A 5349-nucleotide genomic window follows, 5' to 3' on the forward strand; every position below is an offset into this window, starting at 1 on the left:
TTTCATAGCTGGCTTTTAGAAATAAAATCGTACAAGATTACATCCGCATTGGCATTTTCCTGAAAAAATGGGGATGAATTACAACTTGGGTCGGCTATGTGGAATTCCATTTGCACTGGTAGAAATCGAAGTTTAAAATCGGCCATATTCGATTCGCCAGTTAAATTCTCTCCATTTAATAGTGCTTATTGGTCATCATCAATAGCCGTTTAGTAGTCGTTAGCAACGGGTTTAGGAGGCAACTATTATAAATTTAACTGCCGTGAACCCATTGCCTCTTACACCACCCTCCATTTCGTAGCTCTTTCACCCTCTTCTAATCATTATCACCTCCGTTAAACGCGTATTTAATCATGAATTATTTATTCTCTCTTATAAATAGCACTTTAGGATGTTGCAAACCTTCGGTGGTACATTGAGTGATGAGCCGATACTGTGGATTTTGCAAGTTTTAGACGATTTATGTGTTTGGATATATTTTGATTTTGATGTCCATCGTAGGAATATGAGCCCATATTAAGGGCAGATTACATTCAGCGGGCGTCTCTCAGCATCCATAACTACCTTTAACAGCCATTGATGGCATTAGGCGTTATTGTCAATCAGGACATCATGCTGAATTAAATGGAAATTTTTGCTTCCTCAAACATCGTAATTTTTCCCTCTCCCAGTTTCCCCCTAGTGGCATCTGTAGGTAGAGAATCGTTCCTAAACATGCCATAGCAGACTTAAATACTTGCAGTATGTAGATATCAGTTATAAAGTATGTGGAAGTAGAAAAGCATAGGCATTTATAGTCCTTTACAAACGAACTTGTCAGTTCTCCTAATTTGTTCAGGAGCGGCAGGCATTTTGATGCCCTGGCGTTTTAAAACTTTTCATCCATTTCATCAGGCTTTCTCCATTCTGTGATGAAGGATGATGAAGAGCTTTGCATCATTTAACGCTTTGGCCTTGGACCATTATCAGCGTAATGGAAAGCGAACATAACTTAAAAGTGTAGTCATCAAAATGCTCGTTAGTTTCCGAATTCTCTCGCCATGAGACTCAATAAGCATCGATGCTTCAATTACACCCTAGCATCGATTCCTCCCGTGAAAAACACGTAAGGACCTCGGTGTTTGCTGGGGAAGTATACAGGCCGTAGGGGTGCGCTTAAAATACGGGTGTGGGGGGTGCGGTAGTCCTTTGAGGTCCCGGAATGCGACGCCTCGTCCGCGCGAAACAGTTTGCGTGAGGATTGCAAAGATGGCGACGCCGCGAAGAAGACGCGCGTCTCCCGGGGCCGACGCCCGCCGCGGCGTGCTCGGAGGGCCGCCAGGGGGACAGCCTGCGCGGGGCGGATGCGCAGTGGGGCACGCCGCCGAGGCCCCCTTGAGAGTGAAGGGGGGGAGGGGTGGCTGGAAGCGTCTGTGTGGCACGTATGGGTAGGCATAATTCTTCCCTCGCCTCACGCAACTATAATCCACTAAAAACCTGCTCCCCTGCGCCCTATCCCATCCTGATACGATCCGCCGGGGAGCGACGTCATGCTTGGGCAACATGGGGCGCCACTGGAGTGATAATGCGTTTAGGTAATCGAGTTGTTCATAATCAAGGGGTTTCTGCCCTTGAGGATGAAAAGCTTGATTTCGACCTCGATGGCGATAATACATTTTGTCATTTCGATAGGTGGCTAGAAAACGACTGGCGTCCGTTTAAATGTTTTTCCTTTAATTAACTATCGAATTACCATAAAAGGTCGAAAAATTAGGAATAAAAATGACGGCTGTTGGCTAATAGAAGTAATTAGCCGTCCTATTGCGATTGGACATTGACCCTCACACGAAAAGTCGACCATTCAGTGGTTACCACGGAGCCATGAGTCCTGACATCGATTCGCAATGGCGTTCCTAGACTGTTAAAACGTTTGAAAATTAGTTTTTTTAATGAAAGACCAGGCATTTTCTGCGACCATTCGATGAACGATATCTTTACATATGGCTATCAATCGTCAAGACTCGAACATCGGCGTACATCATCCTCCATTACTTCAATATCCAATCATTCGTCCCTCGTAATCGATTTCACAGTTTATATCATCACTACGAAAAAGCTGAATAGCTCTCCCGTTATCCATCTTACAATTGGCTTAGACCGTCTCATCTCGTGGTCTACCAGGTTCAATTTTGAAGTCTATTATTTGCAGCCGAATATGACGTAATCCACGCTTTTTCCTCAAATGGCTGCTCTTTTCTTCGTTAAAAAGTATTTACTCTGGAAAAAAATCATTTCAAAATAGGAAAATTTTAACGTGGTTGTCTCATTATTTACGAGATAATACACATTTGAAGCTTCGCCGTTTTAGTTCGCCATAATGGGATGTTATGGTGTTCTTTTTTAATGGATGTAACTGTATGTTATTCTTTTAATCGCCAATTTTTAAGTTATTCATGCATTTCAGCAATGTTTCTTTTTTTAACTCTAGAAATACCGGACTTATCCCTCCTAGAACTACCGAATGGAATCCTACTGACTCCTACCTCATCATTAGATATTTTTGCTGATTATTTCGGCTTCTATTGACACATTACTTAAGGTACCTAATCATTTTTGTTTGATATGCGAAATTCGAAATTATATCAGGCGATCGAGTGTATCGCGAAGAGTCAAAATGACTCCATCGGTAGTTCTAGTGTTAACACGTTGCGTACCGGGGTATTTAAATTCCTTTTAACCCTCTGTTCCGGCGGTTTTTTAAACATCACTCACTTAGCAAACCTTCCATTCGAAAAAATGCCATAACTTATTTAAAAATTAAAATTTTTTCATGCAATTTTGAATGCAATACTCACAAATAATTTCAGAATCTTTTTCTCGTGTGATACTCCATGAAACACTTTCCCTTGTGGAGTGGAATGCCGCAAGTTGAGCACACATATCTTGTCTCTTTTCTAATTTTTCTCGTAGCGCACATTTTGCATCTTCTTGTGTGATATTTTTTCGTCCCCTTCCCCACAATAGGAACGAGATGGTGTTTGCTAAGGTCTCTCGATAAGCGCTGTGGGTGATCTCTTGAAGGGGCCCGTCCTGTTGGCTTATCATCGCAGTCATCGTCCGAGAATGATTCACTCGACTCCTGCCTACTCGCTGCCCACTCTTTGGCGGTCTGGAGCAAAAAGCTTTTGAATCGAATGCCATTATTTTTGTTTAGAGTTTTATAAACTCTGAAAGCATTAAAAAGAGCGCAATTTATTAGCCAAAGCACGACTTTCTTCGATCATTTCATTGTTTTTCTCATGATGGAGTAATAGGATAAGTACATATCCGCCCTGTCAACACCTTTCATGCACTCATTGTATTTTAGAATACAAGTGGGTTTTCTGATTGCCTGTCCTGTAACCCTATCTTTTACCTTTGAGTTACCCATGCTGGCGTTATGAACAGTGCTAATCATTCTTACTTCCCTCTTGTCTTTCCAAACCACTAGTAACACCTCACACCTTTACGAGAGAACGTGCTCTGTCCCTTTTTCAAAGTTTTTGCCTCGCTCTTCAACGTGGGAGGGAGTCCCCGATTTGGTCTTATGGTTCCACACACTCTTACTTTGTTATCTGAGAGCAGTTCTGCAATTTTCACACTATTATAATAGTTGTCTTGATAGACATGATGCCAAAGATTGAGATGTGGCTTCAAAAGAGACAAGATGGTTTGTTCTAATTTTTTCCCCTCGGCTGAATAAATTTCTAAATTACTAATGTAGCCAGAATCACTTTCACAAACCATTCGAACTAGTAAACCATATTTTACAATTTTTGCAGGATTATAGGTCTTGATTTTCAATCTTCCTCTCCATGGAATCATGGCTTCATCAAGTGACAATTCCTGCTTTGGTTTATACACATTTTGAAATTTTTCAACTAAGTATTCCAGGGTGGGTCTTATTTTATATAGTCTATCCGAAGTATCTGAGAATGCTTCGTTATCACTAAAATGCCACGCTTTCCATATCTGCTCAAATCTGTTTCTCGTCAGTAGCTCTCTAAATATTTTTGTTTCGATGAAAGGATCTGTACTCCAATACTCCTTCAGTGTATCTTTCCTCACTTGACCCATCAGAATCAAAATAGAAAAGAATTTTTTCATTTCAGCCATGGTTATGTTTGACCACTTCCCTGTTTTTGGCGATTCTTTGTATTTATGCTTATTTTGACAGTAATACAAATTGGATTGATGGCACATCATTTCAAAAAAATCATTACCAAGAAATAGTGAGACTACGTCAAGGATGTTATTGGAATTTTCTGGTAATCGCTTCACTCCAGGTTGGCCCAAAAATTGCTCTAAATGTCTCTCAAAATCTATTTTTTCCCATGAAGTAGAACTTCCTGCCAAAGTATTGTCTTCATTTTCACTCGCATCGGAGTCACTATCACTGATAACTAGAGGAATACGTTTTCTAGTTTTCATATTCACCACAACATCGGAATCGCTTTCACTTTCGTCGTTATCTTCGTCATACCCTAATGGTACATCTGACAAATCATCAGCACACAAGTCTAACAAAATTTCTTCTTCATCCAAAGTGTTGTCCTTCCGATGTGATGCCATAATATGGAATATTCTTATGAGTGGTTTTTAGAGCACAAATGCGTGCAAACCTTCAAGCGAGAAAAACTTGACACCAAATGTTCTATTCACTTGGACTCAGGGAAACACCAACTGCTCTTGACACATTAGGAGAGGAAACTAACCCAGAGGCAGGAAACAAGTAAGAGAGCATCATCTCCCTCCATGGCATGGACGAAAAGAACTGGGGGCCTCATTGTGAATCCCCCAGTTCCTTTTGTCGAGAATGTTTATGTTGACGGAGCAGAGCAGTCCACTTGCTGAGAGTGCATCTCGAAGAAGCGGCGATGAAGATAAGGGTCAAACTCGCTAGATAAAACAAGGCCATGTGGATAAACTCTTTGGAAATAATAAGCCAAGTGTGTGGGGTAACTCAAGGAAAACGATAAATAAGAAGCCAACGCTGGTAAGAAGAGGAACGCCGATTCTGGGTGGAGGTGTTGAGAATGGAAATATGTGCCTATTCGGGCGTAATGCCTTTGGTTTAAACATAGTTAAAAAACTACTGTTTAGAATATAACTTTACCCAATCAAACTTAATGATGTATCAATTCATTATTAATAACGAACAACAACTGATAACGTTCTAACGAATACGGATTGCACGCTTTAAAATTGTTTTGGTTGACGCGCCTAAATGACGAGAATCTTCGTCATCCGTCCGGAACGTTCGGGAAAAAAATGACGAGAATTCTCGCCATCCGTACGCAACGTGTTAATATCCGCGATGCTAAAAAATTA

This window comes from Ischnura elegans, chromosome 4, assembly GCF_921293095.1.
Source record: "Ischnura elegans chromosome 4, ioIscEleg1.1, whole genome shotgun sequence".
Taxonomy (NCBI): domain Eukaryota; kingdom Metazoa; phylum Arthropoda; class Insecta; order Odonata; family Coenagrionidae; genus Ischnura; species Ischnura elegans.